The following is a 25068-nucleotide window of genomic DNA, read 5'->3' on the forward strand; positions in this document are numbered from 1 at the left end:
GCGAAACATTTCATCAGAAGCAAATCTGGCGGGAAACATACACAGACCATTTTCTCAATCTCGTGGCCGCCAAGCGCTCTAGCATTTCACGTTTCACATATTTCTTGTTTGCGACCAAACGATGTCTATGCATGCTGGCGATTTGTGAACTTAACTTGCAAATGTATTAGATATCTATGTAGAACTTTTTTATAGAGCATCTGTGTAGTGTGTGTGTAGTAGAACATATTTGTTTTCAGGAAACCATTCGTAAGGTATTGGGAAATATTTGTATATAAAATAAACTTTACGAAATTTAGTCAAAACAATTTGATTCCATTTACGTTTGTATTATAATTTTTTATGATATAATTTGACGTTGATTTTTAATAATTCTTAGTAGACTATAAATAAAATACTTTTTTTTGTTTGCAATATTGATGCAAATCTTAATTTTAATATAAAAATAACGAAATATATAAATGAAATTTCGGATATAACTTCGGTAATATCTTGGTAAAATTTGGTGAAACATCGCAGCTCATTTTCTGGAACCCGTGGCAACCGCGAGCGTTTCACATATTTCTTGTTTGCCGACGCTCCATTCTAGAGCCGGGTAATGGAGCCGGGAATTGCGGGATGCTGGGTTTTATCTTCGTTAAAATATTTTTGAGCTTTGAACGCGATGAACTCAGATGGTTTTCGGTTGTAAGGATAACCTAATGAGTTTATTTATTTCATCTCGAAGCTAATTATTGCGAATTGTACGATACTTAACTCATAAGAAACGAACTCAAAACTCAACACTGAAAATGTTCATAAAATGCCAAACAATGATCATTGACAACAATTATTTATCAATGTAAAAGTAACTCTGTCTATCTGTCGCTCTTTCACAACCAAAGTACTGAACCGAATTTGATGAAATTTTGTGAAGCATAATTGGTTTCCGAGGAAAGACATAAGCTAATTTTTGCTCAACACATAACAAACAACCCTCTAAAATGCCACAAATGAGCACAGCCGCGACAACTAATAGTATATAAACGATACGTGCTACAAATTAGCGTGTAAATCGAGTGAGATACGAATCGAGTTCTTACAGAATAGTACCGTATTATTTGTTTATCACAATGTATCATTTTTCAATTACGTTTAAGTTAATTTGACACGGTTCTATCAGTTCTATGCAAATACTCAGTGTACACAACTATGTCAATTAATGTGAACCGTTGACACAGTAACTATAAGTTATTGCATTCGCGATTTGCATACAAGTGACGATCTAAACTAAATATTTAGTTTCAAATAAGATTACATTAAACTGCCATTAATTTCGTTGGTATAAGTTTTATCACGTACAAATCATTCTTGGGTCATTTAATTAACTTAGTCTTTTTTATATTATTACTAGTGGATCGTTCTGGCGTCCATACCCACCAACCTGCATTAGCGAAGCGTGGAGGAATATGCACCGAACTTTTTCCTTAAAGGGAGAGAAGGCCTTAGCCCAAAGGGAAATTAACAGGCTGTTAATGTTATGTGTTGTTCTGGCGTTGCATGGGTTTCATTGTATTGACCAAGAAAATGATACGATACCTATGTAATAATAATATAATATAATAATAAGTAATAATAATAATACTTCGGTATTAATGTAGATTATATAAGTGTTTTTTTAGAATTGGTTCAGTTATTCCGGTGTTTACAAACAAACAAATGTTACCTATTTATAATTAATGTGGATTAATTAAACAGCAAATAATATATGTTTCTTGACTATAGTACATTTGTGATTTTATTTGCTTGCAGTTTTTTTACACAATTCAAAAACAGAATAATGTTTGTATGTGAAATTTGACATTTTATTTTAAGCAATGTTACACTTAACATAAATTAAATTATATCTATTACTTACTCAGGTTCTTGTATAATACGAAATATATAATTTTATAAAGAACTATAAAGTGCCATTAGATAGGACTTTTCAAAACGTACTTACGGTAAGTTCGTATGGAGTACCGACGGAAAAGGTAGTTCATAAAATCCAATAATATATTTAATTATATTTTAAACATACTTCGCAAATGGGTAGGTTAATAGATTTTACCTAGTACATACAAACTCTTTGCTTATTCTGTTTGACTAAAATTAACGTTTGAAAAGTAACCCAACAGCTGGGCTAAGAGTTATATCGTCACGATACACTAATACAAGTTTATGGTTTACACATGTATTAATTGCACACACAAACGTAGGTACGTCACACAAATAAGTCAGGTATTCTCCACAATTTTCGCGATTATCGTTTTGAAAATAAATAGAAAAGCGGTTATGGTAACTCAAAATCGGACATTTTTAAACCGCAGAAGCGAAAACGGGTCACGTTGTGGTAAAGCATTAACTGCGAAATATTGTTACTGCAGCGTCCCTTAGCTTAGTTAATGCAATTTGAAGGCAGCGCGCGACGGTTATCAAAGCTGATATCACTCGGTCTGTAAAATTAAGTGATTTTCAACCCTATATAACTAGAAGTGTACATAGAGGAATATAAAAAAAAATATCTGTAACATTTCTACATAGTATAAAACAAAGTCGCTTTCCGCCTATACGGTTTGAACTTTTAAGTTACTCAATGGATTTTAATGCGGTTTTCGTCAATTAAAAGAGGTATTCAGAATATGTATATATGTAAGAGAATGAAAGATAAGAATTTAAACGCTCCAATATTCGAAAATTTTAATTATTATATCCGTGCAAAGCCGGGGCGCTTCGCCTGTCTTACCTAATTTCAGATTTTGTTCTAGATTGTGTTTAAACACGATATGGCTCGTTGTTAGAACTCGGTTCAACCTCTACGATAACTTGAGCTCATTTGTATTTGTTACTTTGGATACTTACCGTGTCGCTTTAAAAAAACTTAACAGAAAAAATTATATCATATCACCCCAATATAGGCAGCACAACTCTTAAAACCTCTAGCCTTGTAAAAACGTCAAAGGAAATATATATTGTAGATCGACAGAACGGAAACTGGCTTCTTTGCCTTCGAGTACTAACACTCAACAGATGAACTTATAAGTCTTGCAACTGGCGAAAGATTAAAGCGTTAAAAAATCACTCCGTAATCGGCGAAATATTATACAATACATCAATATTAGCGGAAGTTTAGATTAATATCAAAATATCATACAATATTCTACAATACTAGACCTGCAACGTTGTCTCTCCAGTTAAATTCTGTGTTTGATGAAAATGAAGAAATGCTGTAACCATTACTAATTATGAAACAAAGTCGCTTACCGCTGTCTGTCCCTATGTATGCTTAGATCTTGAAAATTAAGCACGGATTTTGGTGATTTTTTTTTAATAGATAGAATTTTTCGAGAGGAAGCTTTTCGTATATAATATACAAACTGTATAGTTAACAAGCACTGATAATTTAAGAAGAGTCCATTGTAATGTCGTAAATAAACAACTTCTGTATATGAAGTATCAGTATTGCACCAGTTCGAAGCCGGGGCGGATCGCTTGTAAACGTAAATAATAATTTTGTTAAAAATAATGAACATTTAATTACCTAATTTAATCTTTTTACCTCTAGAGATAAAAAAAAAGAAAATACAGGTGTTCTACGATAAACGAATGATATTACGATAGCAGACGTTGAGACACGTCAGTTTGCTTACAAGGTGCCTGCGTGTGACAGGAAACGGATATTAAGCTTTTACACACAGGATGCATTAGTCTCGATGTGTTTGGTTCTGTAGCGTGTACTTGCAATTTATATGATCGCTCCTTTTTACTTTATACCTGATATACCTAAACTAGAACGTGAAACTCAGAATTGACGCACTAATAGCCAAATTGATAGCGAGTGAAATTGTGAAGCGTAACAAGTTATACACTAATTATACATACTTAAGCCTTTTTTAAAACGCATTGTATCGTCTGGTATATATTTTATGCATATTGGTTTAGTTGTTTCAATTTCAGCATTACAATACAAATCGTCATCGTATAGTTTTTTGTATAGATTAAAGCATTATTTTATTACTTTTACTTTCTGTCTCAATATTAAATGATTACGGAGACTGCTTAACCCTAAAAATCAAAGACATTTTATCTACAGCCGTTTGATTCCTCACAATCAAATATATTCTTCCGTAGAGAAAGTATTCGCTACTAAAATCTGTACATATTAAAACAATGCCAATTTTTATGTACTTAACTACAATAGGAAAGGAGATAAATTCCAAAAATTAACAGCGCATAGCCAACAACGGACGATTCCGCGTCGATTGGTCATAGTACCAAAAAATAATTTGTTTAGTAGTAAAGAATAATTAGTTTAATAATTTAATTAGTGAATAAGAGTAGCTACTGAAGTTCTTTCTGGTTCATCTACAGAGAAACACCCTTTCAAAAATATGGCGTCTGTACATTTAAGTAGTAATAATCTGTAAATATCGCGCTTTTAATCCATGGGCTTCTCTCCGTTTGTGAAAACTCGTTGTCTAGTGGCTAGATATGGGTCGCAGATTTTGAGGTCCTGGTTTTAAACCCCAGGTCAGCCGATAAAATGTTAAAAGACCCGGAATATGAAAGTCGGAAGTGTGTACAGTAACGTGCCTGGCAAATCACGTAAAGCTGTTTGGGCAAACACCTCTTTATTATAATATGCTTGGCGTAGTTGGCTAATCTTTCTTGTTATTAGCTGGTGCGGTTGAAATGGATCAGTACAACATCATCACGAGCGTCTTCCACCATACTGCTCCATTAAAAATTGGGGGATACCTACAACCAAGTTTCATCCAGCAAATGTAAGCTTCCGCAAATTCGCACGTATAAAAATATCTGATAAACACCATTAATTTACACTTCGTATGTTCATTGTAACATATGTAACTATTAGCAGCGACAAATATCTCAACGAAATAACTGAATACCAAGCTCAATTAAAACATATATTTCCATCATTCCGTGACATTAGATTGATTTGAGTTGGCAAGATTCCTAGCAGCCTCGATGTATAGCATTCCACATAATATACCCGTCCCGTGGACTTACATTGAGATCTTCACTCATACGTCTCAGACTAAAGATTAGGCGACCTCTGTAAACAGGAAGCTTAAATGATACGTCTTGGACTATCATCGTGTCTTAAATATTTGATATTCTCTTTGCGTAGGACGCCTGACTTGCAAACGCTGAATGCTTGAGCACCATTTGTGGCTGATCTTGTAATTTTGGGTCATCACTTAAGTAGTGGAGTAAGCTTCAAACCCTTACCTTAAGACGAGAGGAATGGAAGTGTTTGTCCAGTAAATAATATATTAACGAGCTGTGATACTAAAATATTAATCTAAAAAACTATACAATAATAAATTTAATAGGTCGTGGTTGAAACACATTTTATGACGTAATGTTGATATAAGTCCTTATAGTTTTTTTCACTTACGAGGGCACGCATCTCCCATTTAAATTAATGGAGTTTAAATATAAATATGATCTCATATGTATTTTTCTCTTTCTGCCTTTGGTCTAACAGGCATATTATCAGGAAAAAGTCACTCATACTAATTGACGCCTAAATGTTAGCATGTATGGATTTATAATATACAGTCACTTGTTTATCTCAACATTACAATCTCAAATTTATTAGCAATTGCAAAGTGGAATACAAAACTAAATAATTAAGAACTTGTTTTTTTTCTTCTCTTACTTTTAACATATCGTAGACTCTGTGCTATGATGATGTATTCTACTACGTTTTATAAATTAAGAAGTAGTTGTCTATTGGTTATAGTATTTAGAAAAGAACAAAATAAAACAAAGTAAGTATACCTATATGTACATTCAGTATAATAAATTACAACTAACCAAACTTTATTTGCTGAATTATTCCGAATTGGTACAATCGTAAACAGATCGGCTTTACCTGTGGATAGCATTCCACGTAACCTATCGGACGATTCTCCTCAATTTGATCGAACAATACGTGTAGTTAATTGTCTTGATTAGTACTTTGTGCGAATGGACAATACTGTGATGGCTTTTTGATGTCTACCACCAATAGAGACTGCCGGTATAATATTTATATACTTATTAAAATATGAAAATGTATCGACTTACAATAATATAAGGTTTTATGATGTCATTTCTAATGAATTTTTGGTGTCTACGAAAATATTTATAGATAATATAAATTAGTCGATAACATCTTGTGTGCTTGTATTAAATAGGCTCTTAAATGCAAATTGGAAGCGTCATTTTACATGAAAAATTTAATACAAAAAACCTCCAATCTTAAGGAATTTAGGAAACTTACAAATAATACTTTAGTAATTAATCATTTGCATTAATCGTACTCATAATAATCTTTTACAGTTTAATAATCATAATAATTATTAAAAAATTAAGAAGAACATGATTTATGGCACTTAAGCTTGTCATTACCCAATAACGCAAAAAGATAATCTGTTGGCAAACCGAGGAACAAGATGGTAGTGAACTGATTTTTCTTTGACTTTTTATATATAGAAGATACCTTCACTATTGTGTGAAAATCTTATGTTACTATCAAGTTACATGTTTTCACACATGACATTACAAAATCAGAAAACGTATAACAAGTTTTTAAGATCATAATGGACCGTACCTATCCAGACAATACACAATACTGTCAATTACATGATGGAGGTAGGACAAAAGCGAAGCAACAATAAAGGCCTTCGCCAGTATATCATAATGATAAATATACACAGACGCCACTGAAGTGAGAGAGAGAAAATTACTGACCGCGCAGCTTCAAAGGCGATGAGTGTAAAGTAGCGTTCATAGCTGCTGTAATTTATAATGCTCCAAAAATCTCATCTAAAATTAGTTCGTAAGAAAATTTCTCCTCTTTTATCAAACAGCAATCAAAATTATTCTTTTTTTTTAAAACTAAAATGAAGCAAATTTAAAAATCATTCAATGTACTAATGAAACTCACTATCGAAAGGTATTCTTAATCTATTCACATGTTCCTCTTCAATCAAATAGTGATCAAATTGATTCTTTTTTTTAAATTAAAAAGTTGCTAATTTAAAAATCATGAATGTACTAATAAAACGCACTCTTGAAAGGTATTCTTAATTTGATCACATGTTATATGTGAAAGTGTTTCATTAGTGGACCGGGTAGCATTTAGCATCCGTACCGTTTTAAATCTGGAGATATAAACGGAACTACAAACGATATTTATCTGTCTCTTGGCCTCGCCGGCACCTATCAAGTCGAGAGCAAACTCGCCGCTTCTTTCACACTGCGCTTGTTCTCAAGTAATAAGGTGTGTTTTGCAATGCTTCATATGTAAATACGGAACATATACGCAGTCCTTATATACGAGTATATGTGCTCGCAAGTGACGCAACGCGGCCTGACATCAACATTATCTAGAGTCAGTAAATGTGAGAATATGCCAATCTAGCGAGATACCTGATGCTAAAGTGTATTTGAATACGCGCTACATAATTCATTGGACAAATTTTTACTCTGAATTAATTTTACATGTTTTTTAGACTATTTTTACCTTTTTAGGTTCTAACCTCTTTTTATTGCTACCTAGTTATCGCGCGCGGCTTCGCTCGCTTTTTAGATGTTAGATTTAAAATCAAAGTTATCCGACTCGGTTCAGTACGCCGGTCATCTAAGTGTAACAAACAGACAGCGTAACACATCTTATCCTACTAAACCTAAGAATATTATAAATGCGAAACTTTGTGAGGATGGATCTATGTATGTTTGTTATTTTTTACGAAAAAACTACAGAACGGATTTGGATGAAATTTAACAGTAATATAGGCTATACATGAGAATAACACGTAGGCTAAAATTTATAAGCATTTTATGTTATTTGGTCATAATATAACGATACATATCAAGTACCCGTGCAAAGCCGGGGCGGGTCACTAGTAGTTGTAGTATCTATATTAGTATGGATCATATTTCCGTTTTTCAAATTATAAATTAATTCAATAAGAAAGAAGAAAAAAACAATTCATTTGAATAAAATCAAGATTTAAATCGCGTTCAAAATCAACAGTGCCTATTGGAAATCGCTAAGTGCGTGCAATACATGATTCACACGCACGCAGGGGGCGACAGGGGGGCAGGGGTTGGACCTGTCGACTGTCAAACAACTGCCAAACAGCTGCGTAACCTGTGAACGCAGATACAATATTCTACAATACTACGCCTGCAACGTAAAGTCTATCCAGTTAAATTTTGTGTTTGATGAAACAGCTGTAATTATGATGAAATAAATAAATATTAATAAATGTTGGACAACATAACATACATTACTCTGATCCATATGTAAGTAGCTAAAGCACTTGTGTTATGGAAAATCGGAAGTAACGACGGTACCACAAACACCCACCCCCAAGACAATATAGAACACTAATGAACTTTTTTCTACATCGACTCGGCCGGGAATCGAACCAGGGATCTCGGACTGGCGTACCCATGAAAACCGGTGTAGTCACTACTCGACTACGAGGGTCGTCGAAACGAACGAAAGAAACCGATTTTGGACAGTACAATTATTTTTGAAACTATAAAGAATTATAGTACGACACAACTTAGATGTCGCATCGGTAAAATTCGTAAAATCGATCACATCCGAATTGAGTACGGTATCCCAAATTATCAATATTTGTTTCTCATGCGAATATGATCTTTGCACAAACGTAATAACTTGTAATATCATATGACAAAATATATTCGTCAAATTGACGCGTCGATTTACATGCACTTACTTTCTCTGTCGCGTGAATCTATAGCAACGAATAGCGTCGAATGGCGCGATAGGGAGCTATTTCTATTGGTTGTGTAAATCGGCAGTAATCGGTTTTATTTTCATTCCATTGCATTTTCCGATGCTACATCTAATTTGTGTCGTACTATAGGTATGTAATGAAGCAAGTAAATGAGGTAGAATTCACATATGTACATTTTATTTTGTAATATCCAAGAATTAGTGTTTTAAATCAGAGCGATTGTGAGCGTTAAGTGCGTATCACACGACGCGTAATGAGGGTGACATGGAGGCGCCCGAGGGGTTTGACCCGACTGTCAGTGAACATCTGGGTGGGAACTTGTCAGTCTACTTACGTATGGAAAGTACTATACAAATTTTACTATTTGATGGAAAAAATAACTTTTTCAAATAAGTTTGAAGCACCAATTCAAACCTTGGAACTATATATCTTCATTGCTTTGGTTAGATAATTTGAAATGTAAGTGATTAAATCTATATCAATATTATATAGTATAGTGATTCTGTCCGTCGGTCTATCTGTCGCTCTTTCAAAAACAAACCCCTGAACCGAATTTGATGAAATTTGGTATAAAGCAAACTTGAACTGCAAGGAAGAATATAAGCTACTTTTGACCGTAGACATGACAACCAACACCCTAAAACGCGAACTAAACCTCTGGTGACTATTACACAATATTTTGATTATTTAAAATAAGCATTGAAAATAAAATAATAGACTTAAATAAAACATTAAAAAACTACTTCTTGTTATTAATATCAATTATAAGAATGACAATATATAAAGTAACATCCATATAACATAGATATAGAAAAAAAACCTACAAAATATAAATATTCAACATCAAGTATCAAAGCATGTCAGTCGCAGTAAATCCCGTCAGCACCTCGGTCGAGGCGCGGCCCGGGGCACGGCGGCCGTTTCTATAGCACTCGTCTACATAACTACGCGTTCGCAACACGAGTCGGTAACTCTAGATGTGTGGTGTTCACAACTTCACAGAAGTGATGTACGAGTATAACGTACGACGAACTTAACAGATATCGATGCTGAGCAATGGTATTGTAAAGAATTCAAGAGTTATTTTATTTGCCTCCTTATATGACTTCTTAAAATAATATTTCAGGAACAAAAAGCCGCATTAATTTGTAAAACAAAAATTATGTACGTATAATTTAGATGTTAGATTCGAATGAAGTTTATGTTCTAATTTTATCCATGATAAAACTTTGTTATATTTCTCTTATATACAATATATGAATAAATTTTTTAACAACCGCAAATAGAATGTAAAAAATTAGTCCAATAGATCATGAACCTAAAATAAATGTAATAATGTCTGCACTTTAAAATGTATTTTTGTATTTCTTTTAATTCATCCGCGTATATAATAAAATTTTAACAAAAAGAAAAACCGACTTCAACCAAAACACTAAACAAAACATTATTTTAAAACAAATAAAAATGCACTAAAAGGTAATAAAAATAGTTGCATATTTAACATATTTTTTAGAGTCCTCCTAGGTAAAATGAAATAAAAATGTTAAACTACTTAGAAGTCTATTTACGATTATATAATGTAGTTATAATTATTGTTATATTTGGAGCCGGTGTCAGCCAAAAAAATACAGACGAATTGATAACCTCCTCCTTTTTGAAGTCGGTTGAAAAGATCTCTTCATATAAGTGAGAGCGCAGCAGAACCTCTAAGAATTTTGTCACCGACTGAACTAACGAGCGTGAGTACTAGGCGTTCATAACATCAGAGGCACGCGCCATTAGCCGACGGCCGGAACGGGCCCTATTTCCGCGAGGAAGCGCAGGAAGCCACGTCGCGTCCGCCCCGCCCGAACCCACTCCCGGCATACTCCCGGCGCACTATGCCCGCCTGGTAATCGGCAATTTTATTACCTGCTCCTAGTCCCTTTACAAAATTCAACCAACTTACATACACTTTTTACAGCAGCGCTGTTTTTTTTTGTTTAAACCGTGAAAACAAAATCCTGACCATAAAAAAAAAACAGTCAACTTAGATATTCGGAACACGTTTTTGAAACTAAACCTAATGTTTATTTGTTAGAAATAAGTAAATGCCTTACAATTTTGTTTACGCTTTTGTATGTATACCTTCAAACTGTCATAGTGAGATTTATGACACTCTTATAATGATACTACATTTATCAGAATCGATTGACGCGTTTATGATTACATACTCATTGCCAGACAAACGTACTTAATAGTTAATACATTAGATCTATGGCTGTATCATGTTTAAGTATTAAATTCTGAACTTAACCTACGGACACTAAAAATAATTGACTTCGGTAGCGACTTTGCCTCTATTCTATCAATAAATGTAATTGCTAACTGTCAAACAAAACCCGCCAATAGATAGAAGACAATAGAAGCCTATTCTTATCAAAAATTCAACAAAATCTCGACGACATAACTTTGTTTAGAAGTGAATTGTAAAAACACATTTCTAGTATATGTCGCGTCCCGTACTTAAAGGCAATGTGGCGGATTTCCGCCGCAGTCCGTGTGGTCCGTTATTACCGTCGCGAATAAAACGACTTAATGTCCTATCGCATTGCTCTTTCAACTTCTGACTTTAGACGCTGCAGACGAAAACTCATGAACAGAATTAAAACGAGAAATGACGTCAATAGTGCCGTATATACTCGTATACCTACTATTCTACACTTATAGGTATAAATTCCAAATTCACTACTTCCCAAATTACTTATATATATAGTTAAAACTTATAAATATTTATATGTAATATTAATTTAAAATTTCGAGTTTCGGCTTATATTGTCTGTTGTATTCAACGACATGTATTTTTTAAAGTAAATAAATTTACTTTAAAGTTAACTTGAACAGGCGTCTGCCGTGAAGATCAAAGCGCTAGCAGGGTTCAAGAAGTTTCCCCCGGGGAGGAATCCGATATTCTTGCAGCTCTAGGAAAGTGGGGTATGCTGAGGTGTAACATTACAGTGAACGTTGAAATGAAAATATATAGGGTAAAGAAACTCATATTTCAAAATATTATAAATTATATCTCAGTTTAGAAATCTCATTATAGTAAAAACCTTGATTACCATTAAAGTACGATTAACTACTATATTTAAAAAAAAATGGCTCAAATTTTCGTTTATAAATATAATTATCTTAAATAAAAATGACCATAAAACCGTATAAAGTTGTGCCTAGTTGAAACATAAAAAAAAGTTATGTTCCTTTTTTGATTTTCGGTGTCACAACCTAGAGCATTAATCCATTAAGCCGGCAAACAACACCGCGACAATGCAAAAAGACCTAATTTTGAATTTGGAACGCAGTTCAGCGCTCACGGCTCTGGGGAGGCATTAATCAAAATTAAAAGTGGATTAGGCAGAGGACACGACACGCGGACTTTGGGCGGGCAAATGAGTTGCCTAGTTAATGTGACTTTAGGCCCTTTTTATTGTATACCTTCAGCTTTAAATATCAATAGTCCTATAGATTAATTATTATAGAATAACTTAATATATTAAAACTATAAGTATAAATTACGAAACTTTGTTTATTCAGATAATGCATATGAGATACGATCAAAAACAAATTTCGAACATTTTTAATTTGTTGTGTAATCTTATTTACTGGTCGCCGTCATATTTCTGAGTAATCTTTTACTATAAAGTATAAATTTTAAACGATCCTTATATGTTTTCATTCCCAAGATATCTTTATAAACATGTTTTGGAAAGCCTGTTCCGAAAGACAGTAGGAAACTTTTATATCTTCTATTAGTAGTCGCTCGCGGATTCGCTCGCAGGCAAAAAAGTAGTCTATGTCCTTTCTTAAAATTCATTTTTGCTTCATACCAAATTTCACCAAACTCGGTTCAGCGGTTTAGTCGTGAAAGAGTGACAGACAGACAGAGTTACTTTCACATTTATAATATTATAATATAGATCTATAATGAAATGTAACTATAACTTCCTCATTAGTTTAATATAGATTATTTCACTGCAAATTCTAAGTGTCTGACGTCCATACGACATAACGAGCTTAATGTTAATATATGCGCTCATTCGTTAATGCACGTAACCTTCAAGAAGCAAATCATTTCTTAGGATTGTTTTCCATGTCGGATTCAGTCAGGTGCGATTTTTTTATACTCTAGGAGCTCGACACGTGGAATAGACGAAGGTTTTCAATTACAAAAATGTTTTTTGTCAAGTAATTTTCACTAGCCGCATTATAAGCTTGCAAGTTTACTAATGTTTATGATATAGGTAGGCTGACGCACAGGAGACACTTGATGGTTGTTTCTCCATATCATAAGATATAAAATTCTCTGAGTGTCTTTCGAAACAGGCTTTCCAAAACATGTTTATAAAACTATCTTGGGAATGAAAATACGTAAGGGTTGTTTTATGTTTATACTTTATCATAAAAATTTACTCAGAAATATGACTAGTCGACGCATATTGAATGTGTTTATATGTCCTGGCTACAATCAGCAGAAAACGTAAAAAAAAGATGATAATTGAATCGAAAAAGAAATAGAAAATTCACATATGTAACCTCAACTTGGAAATCTAAAACTTAAATAAATTTCTATATTGTACAACAGTATTATAATTCGGTTTATTCGATACGGAAATTTACTAATTATCTATATAAAATGTTTTTTTTTTTTTTATGACAATGGTAGAGTTGTTAAAAATTACGTGTGTATCAGAAAATAATGATAAATTCGTTTTATATAAAAGCAAAGAAATTTCGTTCCAAAACAATCTGTCTAAACTACTGATGCAGTTTGTTCTGGTACTATCTCATCAATCAATAAAAAGAGAAATAATACGCGGAATCCGGAAATATAACAATTCAATATAATATAGCCCGTATTCAGCTTTGATTGGGCATAGTTCATATACGTTTAGTACTTTTCACCCGATTGACAGACAAAGATTATATTCCATTTCATATATATATATATTCATTAAGAAACAAATCGATTTTCCAAATTTTCTATCAACCATATAAAAATAGATAGAACACTCGGTCAAATTTAACCAAGCTTTAAAAACATCACTGTGACATCTCGACATAAATAAATATTAAACTCGAACGTATTGAAAAACAAAACAAAACTGTTAATAGGTGTTGCTATTTAAAAAAATGGCTTAACGAAGTCATTCAAAAATTCCATGATAAAGAAGCTTGAATAAGCTAGTACAAATAAAAACAAATGAAATCCATAAAACTGAACCACACAAGCACAATACAGCGTCGTCAAATTGATAACTTGATAACCGACCCTCGGGAGATCCGCTTCTCGAATCCCGCGATCCCGCGATCCCACGACCCGCTCCCGCAATCCCGGCGCCGGGATTATCGCGGAAAGAAAGCTGGTTTTTAGTGGCGACCGCCCCGTTTATTATTTTATGTAAATCGTAATACGCTGCCGGATGGAATGATAACAGCTACGCTTTCGCACCTATATTCTTTTTTTTTTTTTGTCAGAAAATGTTAAGTGTGAATACGCCTTTTAAATTTTTCGCTTGGAATATTATTTCACCTGTTTTGAAGTTATGTGAACAGTTATCGTTTCGTAAAATATATATAAACTATATCGTTTTAGTAAATACCAATATAAGTAGTAAATACTAATATAAGTAGTAAATACCAATATAAGTATTACCAATTTAAGTTATACGCGTATAATATAACATAAATAATAGAACATAAGAAATAAATAACTAGAAATCACGCTATTGGTTCCTAAATAGGTAATACGATATAACCAACGAACATTTGGGTAAAGGGATTTTTTTATAGATCAGAGTCACGTTTTTGGACAAGTGATGTGATGTTTCCTTGATATCTCTTAATATTTATCTTAATTCTTAAGCCAATTGCTTATTGCCTTCTAAGTGTGATTATATTCAGTGAATGTGTTGAATGAAACAATATCATACTCTAAATAGTTGAATATTTTAGAGCTATCTATTTAGTGAATTACTAAGAAGGACAGATACACATTGGTATTGCTGTCTTGGTCAGCTTACTAGGCCAAACAACAATGCATACTTCTGTTACATTTCAGTTACAATTGTGAGTGGGTCCGTAATCTACAGGCACAGAGGACATGACATCTTAGTTTCCAAGGTTGATGCATTGGCAATGTAATGAGTAGTCAATATTCTTTACAACGCCAACATCTATGGGCTGTGGTTATCACTTGCTATTATGTACCAGTGATCTAGTCCATGACATAAATAAATTAAATGAAAATTAAGATATAATTCCCGACACATGACACCTAAAACCGATATTACCAAGAGAATTTTAGATAGGTATATATTTTTCGAATCACACACAAGACGCTCAGAGCCTACGAGTAATCATCATTTCATGGCGTAACATTGATCGAATTTTATCAGAACCATTCCATTTCCACCGAATTGTTTTTAATTTGTCCTAATGCGTAAAAATCAGCCATTCCATAGCAAGTTTCGAGGTGCCCGATAAAGGGATCTAACGGATGGGATTAAGGGCGTAAAATGACGCCTGATAGAAATTGACCAGGGCTGTTTAACTGTCCAATTGCGAAACGGGATACCGTTTCGTTAATGGATATTTTAATTTTAGAAGATGTCCCTATTGGTCGGATTACTGGTCAAGATTTTTTTTATGGTATAGGATTTTACGGTATGATGGTAAGTGGTCACCATCATCCATAGACAATGACGCTGTAAGTAATATTAACTATTCCTTAAATCGTCAATGCGCCACCAACGTTGGAAACTAAGATATTATGTCCCTTGTACCTGTAGTTACACTGGCTCACTCACCCTTCAAACCGGAACACAACAATACTGAGTACATTTGATTGGTGGTAGAATAACTGACTCATCAGTTATGGATGGTACCTACCCAGACGGGCTCGCACCAAGGAACTAATTTAATGAAATAATTAAAAAACTGGTGACTATATTTCTGGTCATGATTAAGTTTCTTCTTTAAAATAAAGTGAGAGCAATTGTCCCGCTACTGATCAAAGGCTTTCTTTTAATAAAGAAAAGTTTTGCCTTGGAAGATGCCTATACCGCTGCAATGCGGATTGGTAGATATCGATGTGGCTGATTTTAATTTAATATTTACAGGTTTCGATGTGATCCTTGAAGAGATGAACTCAAATTAAAAATGAAAACTAACATTAAGATTTCATGTAGAAAAAGTAGATTTAGATCTTTAGTCAACGATATAAATTCACAGCTTTAAGTCATGTTAGATAATAATAAACATTTGTTTTGAGACAGTTATCTAAATTTACCATACAGTCATCAATCACATTTCAGCTTTAATTTGGTTCATTCAAGTAATCAAAACTTCTTAGAAGTTCGTTAGCTATGTAGAGTGAAACGCAACAGGAAATAAATACACCAGTACACATTATAATTGGTACTAAAAAGGAGATATTTTAGTACAGCAGTGTACCGGAACCCGCAACGATTACGCGCAGAATAGCAATTCGTTGGGGGTAAGAACGGGAAATTGGGGTGCGAATGTGCGAGACCCGACTTACTGGCATAGTGATTGGGTACAGCATTCACGGAACAATGCTACTTAACAACAAAGACTGTGTTAGATTGATATTATAAATGCTAAAGTGACTGTCTGTCAGTCTGTTGTTCTTGAACGGCTAAAGCACTGAAACAGTTATGGTGATATCTGGTATAACACCTCTAAAACGTGAGAGAAGCCTCGAACGATATCTAGTCTTTTTTAAAATAAATAAATGTCTATTTGTCTGTTAAAGCAACGCCACGGCAATGTTAGTCATGAAAAATCAAAATCACTTATTTTAAACTCTTTTGTAGTGTTTTAATGTGCTCTTTATTTTTCGTCATAATCACCGTGATACCGATGTGATACCGTATTATGTATATTTTTATTAAAATACCCACCATATTTTAAATTGCTGTGATTGGTCGAAGCCATTTAATGTTCTATTTTTAAAATAACCGTATCTGGCATTCGTGATGATTATTAAATTTCTAACTCGATCCTACCAGAGGAAACTACATTGAAGCCAATGAAGTACAGCGTAATATTTCATCTCGTCATTTAAATACTGGATCGTGTGACTGCATTATTGCAAAGAGGTGGCGCAACTTTCATGTATATTACCGGATAACATTTTTTTTTATTTGACCAGAAAAAAATACTAAAATTTTGAATTGAGTTGGTAATGAAAACAAATAGTCGATCCTAAACTTCAAATCTCTTATCTATTTATTCAACAATATAAATCGAAAATCACAACACTAGTAGCGAAAGAACGCCCCAAGGGACGGACTAATTGGGGTGCTATATTGCTCCGGGATTACGTTAACTCTCCGCGCTCTCTCTCTCAGCTCTATTTCAGGCAAACTAACTTTTTCCCAACACTAGTTACGAGTTGTAGAATTTGCAACACTAGTGAAATTTCTAAAGCACCCTTTCAGTGAGGGAACCACTAGAACTTTCTGTAGGCAAAGATAAGAAATCGATATGTCAGACGGAGTTTCAACGTGAGAATTTCTATCGGGCTTCGAAGTCACAAGTCTTTTTACAAACAATGGCATAACTTATGTTATGGTAGTACGAATGAACGCGTTTGAAAATCGAACGTAAGACGTCGTAGAATACAAAATAACCGTTTTTTTTTTTTTAAATGTTTATTATTATACTTAGATAAAAAATATAATGCTCAAAACGTAAATTATAAAACTTTAATATTTGTTAAGTATCAATAAATTTATGATATTTTAAAATATTACTTGACATTTTTGGAATCAAAAAGTTCAAATAATATTTGAAGTTCCTTTTTTATATATTTTAAATTTAGAACGTGGTTGGCTGGTTCGGGTGCGGGCGGCACGTTCGCCATTTTACGTCGCATTTTTACGATGTAGCCGATAACGTTTACGAGGCGCGTTGAGTGGCGTCGCCGTGGCTCGCCCCGACTGATTGCATGCGAGGGTAGCATACGACTAGAGAAGGAACACATTATATTTTATAAATAATTCGATATATTTCATAACTAAGTACATGTGTTGTCGAATCTCAAAAAAAATCTTACGTTTTTATACATTTGAAAAAAAAAATGTATATTTTGAATTATTTACTTTTTAGTATACCAAGTTTGCAAAAGTATCGATGATTACTTAAATTCCAAAGCAATACTGACAATATAAAATAAAACATCAACCACGTCCCTGACATTATTTCGTGATTTACAAATATGTAATTTAGAAACAAAATTGAAAACTTAAAAATATCTATCGATATCGATAAAATGAAATTCGTCCCCGCCCTATCCGGGTCGTGTATCCGTGACACGTCGACGACATAGCGCGCCGTATTTTATGCGCCCCGCCGCGCACAGCCGAGCGCCTCTCGAAATACGCGCCGCGGTAATGAGCGGCCTTTGACGGAATGAAAAATAACAAGTCGACAACCGGACGAGTCGTTGTTGTAACTTGTAACGCTAATCAGCGCCTTATGAATGTTATTGTTGTTAATATACCACTTTTAGTATAATTATAGTTTTTCAAATCGACCTGAATATCGAAGATCGTCGATTGTTTTTTTTTTTTCAGAAAGAAATCACAGTAAAGGTCAACTTTAGATGGAATGAAAGATGAAATTAGTGACATTTCTTAGCTCGTATTGTTATGTTTATTAAATAATTACAATTTTTAGAAATTGATTACATCATTTTATTAGTATTTTATAAGAATTACCTACTCAGTCTTTATTATAGTTATGAAATAATATAGTAGATAGCTAATCAAGGTTTAGTATGTGTTAAATTTAAGACCACATTTTTTTTTAATGTATAATGTATTCTTAAAGTCATAACGAATTCGCTTTAATAATTTGACAAATCAATGAGTGACTTGAATCAACGACTTCACTTTAAACAGCCCGAGCAAAGATTAGACAAAACCACAATATGTAAATGGAGTAACCACAGATTACAAGCAAACATTACATTTAACAATAAGTAACAACTACGAATATAATGTGTCGAATTGTATTTTGGTCAACTGTTCGTGTGAAGTGTCATTACTTGTGAAAACTAACACATTCGACAAAAAATCACCCACGCCAAATCTTCCATAAAGAAACGGTTATATTCAAAAAAGGAACGTGAAAACTTCACAGAGCGACATCGACAAGCACCGAAGTCTCGAAACCGACGCTTCCAATCTGCTGCTCCTACACATTCGCTGACTTAGAGCAACGACTTTATTTGAAATGACATACAATAAACAATTGTCTTTTATATAAATCTAGCAATAAATCAACATGGATAATCATACGACAAGTATATGAATATAAAATTACTATAATTCCTATAGCTTTGTTGAATCATAATTTGTCAATTTTAACTAATTATAAGGCTTGTCGTGACGAACGAACATAGGTTTTATTATCTTCAAACTTAGAGCACAGTGGATAAGCCAAGAGCTAAAGATCTAGCCATTTGTGTCATATGTATCACTGCACACACACACACATAGTACATATGTGTGTGTGTGCAAAACATACTTTCCGATGGTACGGCAATATGACACTTAGACAGAGTTGATAGCACAAAGCTTGGTACAGATTGGTGTGGTCGAAACTCAACACAAAATTTCATGAATGCACATTTATTCCTAGAATTAATCTGCATTGCAAATAGCAGCACATGTATAAAAAAAAAGTCTTCACAGATGCCACTTCTGCGACAGTGTTCTGAGCACATCGCTATATAGCTATAAAACTACGTGCTCAACTCGTGGCGGGCGGTAGCGCCGTCGGATGTATAAAGTGGCGCGCCGGTGGCCGCATGACATAGCTATAACTCGGTAGCATGACAAACAGCCGCCGGGGTGGCGTGGAAACGACATGCGTTTGAATTTAGTTTTTTTTTCTTTTTTGTAGTGGATTTTTAATTCGATTTTTAAATTGCTAATTTGTTATGAAGCGTTAGTTGGCGCGTTTATAAAGTATGTAATGCTTCATATTTATTTATTATTATGATTTTTTTATTGTTACATTGAAGTTAAGAAAAAGTTTTGAAAAAAGAAAATAGTGATATCTTTACAGATTTTCTTAAAATTTAACAATAAAATAAAATTTGACTGATTTTAATTTTAATGGATATGATCAAATAAATTTATAAAAATATTCTAAGTATTATCATAATGATAAATAAACTAAAATATATTTTCATTTATTTTAGAAATCTCTATTAAAATAATTATTACACAGAAGCATAGCCACTCCATACATCCCGTTACCCACGCCCGACACCGGAGGGCGCCGTCGCTAAAGCGCGATACTACGGGCTCGCCTCGGGCGGCGCGAACCAATTACCCGCCGCCGCCGCGCGGGCATTTACCCCCCACTCCCCCAACCATCACCCGTCACCCGTCACCCGTCCCCACATTACTTATCTCTCGCGCGCGCTGCTAGCCCGGTACTCTACCGCCAGCCGAACGCCCGCAATGCGAATGCGTTTGTTGGCTTTTTGTTGCACGTGTGTTCACCATTTGTTATATATACCGCTATACGATACGTTCCCAGTTCTCACCCACTTCAAAGATTTAGCGAATGCGTTTTTGTTAGATACACTGGCTATTGAATCAGCTGGGATTTAATATTATAAATATACTCTAGCGTTTCTGTTATAGATTTAGATTTCATATGAAGTTAACTCTTTAGTACACCCATCTGTTCAGATTTCTGTGAAATCTAAACCATCTTACATAACAACATACATAATGAAAACGTATATAAGCGTTAATATAGCTATCAGTATTTTACATCTTTACAATATCAGTTCAAATGAGATGAAACGGCAACAAATATTGAAATTAACTAAATTAATTTTTTTATGAAATAGGTAGGAAACATTATCTGTGGTAGTGACTTCAGGAGTCTCACCTGATGGATTACACAACTTTGGGGAGCCTGCAAGTTGCGGGCTCTCAATGAAAAAACATTCATTAAAGAAGACTTACAAACTATTAATAAATTAAATTGTACGCTCTAATGATGAAGGGTTTTGTCACTTAAAATATTACAGAAACAATAATCTGCATGTTTTTGTTTAGCGGCGTGTATGAAGTGTCCAGTCGCTTCGAACATGTCCACTGACTATATAAGGAAATATCAGCTCAGTCATAAGAGGCCAGCTTTGCGAATTGATTCGCTACAAGTAACAAAAGAGCCGAGATACGAAAAGCGTCGTTTCGAACGAAAAATAAATCTGCCTATGAAACTTGGCATCGCAACTCGAGTTGAGGACAGGTTTGCGCGCTAGATAGTTTCTGCACGAGTGTTTGCACATGTATGTCGTCGGCTACGGAGATTCGACTTACTACAGGTTATTGAACTTATTGTCACACCTAGACGCCTAGACCACTTAAGGCGCTATCTATGACATTTAGTTGATTAGTAATCTAAGTGAAGCACGCTGGAGCTAATCTAAGTGTTCAATACGATCGGCTCGCTTTGTGATTGAAATCGCTTCAAGACCTTGAGAAAAAATAAAAATGGCTTCGGTTTTTTTTTTTCAAAAATGTTCCTAAAATTATAAAGTATGTTCATTTGGTTTTACTCTTTTACGTCTTAACTACTCAACCGATGATTATTAAGTTTTGCATATTATCATGGGTGCAGAAAATGATTTAGGGTACCATAAACTAGTTAGGGTTACTTAAACTAGTCAAATATAAGAAAACCTCGTAACTGTTACCCTACGAAGCCAAGAAATATAATGCGTTTACTTCAGTCGCACATCTGTTTGTGTGTATGGCCTGCGCTTATGCAATATGAAGCCTCGTAATTTATCTATTTTAAAGAACCTCTTTTGATCGTATTTAGTTTTATTTAATTCTTTAAACTGTATATAAATATGTAGTTGTAATGTATCCTCTACGCTTTTTAGGGTTCGTGCACTAAAGGAAAAAATAAAGCCTCATTAAATCATCGCTTCTCTTTTTTGTTATATGTTCTTGTAATGTTATGTACACTGTATCTTTTGTTTTTTGTGTGCAATAAAGTTTTTATAAATAAATAAATAAATCAATTCGTTGTCCGTCTGTATGTCTATCCGCCGAGTGCCTCATTGTAAGGAACGCGAAGAATTAGGTATACAGTTGATTACCAAATAGTAAGCCTTGCGGTCCTATTGAGCTGTGAAAAATATGACAGTTTATGTGGCATTTCCTTAAATAACTTTCCAATATTGTGTGGTGGACTCGCGCACTGAGAGTTCAGTGCCAGTTCCTACTCCCAAGGTATTGTTTATAGTAAGTACTAATAAAGATTATTGAATATATAAAAAAGGAACAATCCGTTATTGTCCTTCTTCATGGTACTTATGGTCTTAAGGACTTTTGGACTGTGGAGATTATTTTACGCAGCTGCAGTTACGCACGTGGTATTGTGTTCTATGACAGGTCTTCATCCACCACGAACTGCTTTTGACACAATATTTTCTCAAATATTTTACAAATCAAACTTACATTGCTGTAAATTACACACTTTCTAACGTACGAGATTTTGCACAGACATTAGCGTTTTGCATCTTAAAGAACGGTCAAGTGTCCTATTTACAAAGAAATCTATTCAACACAAAGCTTTTAAGCGTTGGCACGTGAACCGTAGAATAGTGACACCAACATGTCGTCTTTTGATTTATTCGCGTCTTTATAATTGATACGTTGAGCGAAATGGCATCCATGCCACTAGTTTTGTCATTTGTGGCTACTTTGCCTAATGGTTTTCTTTTTCAAATAAAAAAATGCATGTGCCCAAATCTAGTTAGGCTCTAAAGCTAGTTTTAGTTCATATTTGTATATATTTAAGCATTTAATGTTATTAATTCTTATGATAATAAAGAGTCGTATTTATGTTAGACTCTTCGAGACAATATTGCAAGTGAAATAATCGCCTATTTACAAAAGTGTACTATGCAGATACATTAATTCTAATTAAATGAAATAATTTGTTAAAAAACATAAATAAATAAAGCATTATTCAACACTAGACTACGTATATATAGATGACTAAAATACGTGGAACAATATTAACTTTCATGCAGGATATAATATATAACTGTAAATGTTGGAAAATAGTAGGTAACTACTGAATTTCTTGCCGGTTCTTCTCGGTACAATTTAGAGCCGGTGGTAGCGGTCATATAGTTCAGTAAAATGAAATTCTACTTGAGTAAAGCATACTTTGATATTCATTTTTGGTTTCACATTTCTACTGAAACTAAGCACTCGCACTTTACTGCTTTATACCAAATAGTATATATAATGCGTTTTATACATTCACTCGTAACTTTTAGTCTGGACATCTGAGATCACATGATCTCAGATTTGTTTAAATTACATCAATATTCATGTATTATTGATGTCTGCATGAAGCTCACGTCATTTTTCTCTACAATCCAATAAATCACATTAATGTATTTAAATCAACAACAGCCTGTCAATTTCCCACTACTGGGCTAAGGCCTTCTCTCCCTTTGAGGAGAAGGTTTGGAACATATTCCATCATGCTGTTCCAATGCGGGTGGAATACACATGTGACAGAATTTCTAGGAAATTAGACACTTTCGATTAAGATGCACACGTTCTAACCACTGGGCCATCTCGGCTCACGTAATTAAATCATAATAAATATATTTTAAATGAACTAGGAATTAATAAACTGACTAGATATAATCGTGCTTCTCTACTTCCTGCAAGATGGACGTTAATTTGATACAAATGATGAAAACCTCAAGGTTTACGTAATATAAGCTAACTTTCGCATTAATCATCTCTATCACCGGCTGTTGTCAATTACTATTTTCTCTCACTATCAATTTAAAACCGCTATATACTCAAACATACATACATTTTATATACATATACACATCGCATACTACATATGTATGGACGCGGTATATAAATGCGTCGTTTTCTGAGTCCGACTTCTGCTGTTTGTTTCTGGTAATGACCTATATAAGTTATATGTTTTTTAAAATTCACTCACATTAGATATCGATATTCAATAAGGCTTATATACATCCTAAACCTCTTTAATTAACCTGGTACCCTGGTAAATAAAAACAAAAAAATATTAAAATTCATATTCGAATTTATAATGCCCTCCTAATTAATTTAATTTCAATTCAATTAAATCACTGAATTAAAAATGTTGTCCAAGGACATTACACTAAAAGCATAGACTGCCTTTGGGCCATTGCTTCGTGAATCGTATGTTCAAATTTAAAAGTTGAAAAAAGGTAAAAAGTATTAAGTTGTCTATAACCTTTTTTTATTATTTTTTTTATTTTATACAGATATAATCTTAAGACAATTTGCTTCCTTAATTTTCAGTGTGTGGGTGCAGTAGGAGCACTTGTTGATTGATTATCTCTTCATAACTGTCGATGCTATATCATTAATACTTTGAAAAGTATGAGAGATTAAACACATCTACATAACCAAAAGGACCGATCGAGATACGGGTCGTCTGTAAAGATAAGGCCTTTTACGGTACTCAGTCAAATATATAAAGCTAAGACCACACTATTGTATCAATGTTAAACTACCTAGTAAGCTATTCTTTCTTTGAATGTTAGTATGTTACAGGAGGACCTTTATTTTCTATATACTATTATATTAATACGATGCTATTGTACAGTTGTTGCAAACTTTTCAAAGCTATGTAACACTGTCTGTGTTCACAAGAAATCCCAAGACTCGACAATAAACAAACACTACACTTAAAAATAAAAGTTAACAGTGCACACGCGACCCAACGATATTTTTTCACCGCGCCTTTGTGATGTCGCGAACATCCACGCCCGTACTCGTAATTCACGCGGCCCGCACCGACCGCCGTCCCGCCGGATTTATTGCCTCATTTTTACAATGCCCACTGCAGAGCACGAGCGTCCCGGTTTTGCAGATCCTACGAGGTAAGGAGTTTTTCGAATGCACGAGCATTTTACTGCTATGAATCGTGTAAATTCAGATCAGAAGAATGACATGTTAACGCGTGTTCGATTTATAAAAATATTATCAACAATTATGTTACAGATTAGAAAAACAAAAAACGACTTTGTGTCCAGTAACATTTACACATTTAAAACTTTTTAATAACCAATAAATATTACATACATAAAAAATCTTTTATTCGTTAAAACTGCGTAGTGAACGAAATTTTC

General features: G+C 33.9%; 1 protein-coding gene across 6 annotated transcripts in view; it reads right to left on the reverse strand.

Moving 5' to 3' along the window:
• The window catches only part of LOC124539993 (nucleolar protein 4), a 143940-nt gene that overhangs the window by 114565 nt on the left and 4307 nt on the right, over positions 1-25068 (reverse strand). The window lies entirely within an intron of this gene.

This window comes from Vanessa cardui, chromosome 24 (assembly GCF_905220365.1).
Source record: "Vanessa cardui chromosome 24, ilVanCard2.1, whole genome shotgun sequence".
In the NCBI taxonomy this organism is placed as follows: Eukaryota; Metazoa; Arthropoda; class Insecta; order Lepidoptera; family Nymphalidae; genus Vanessa; species Vanessa cardui.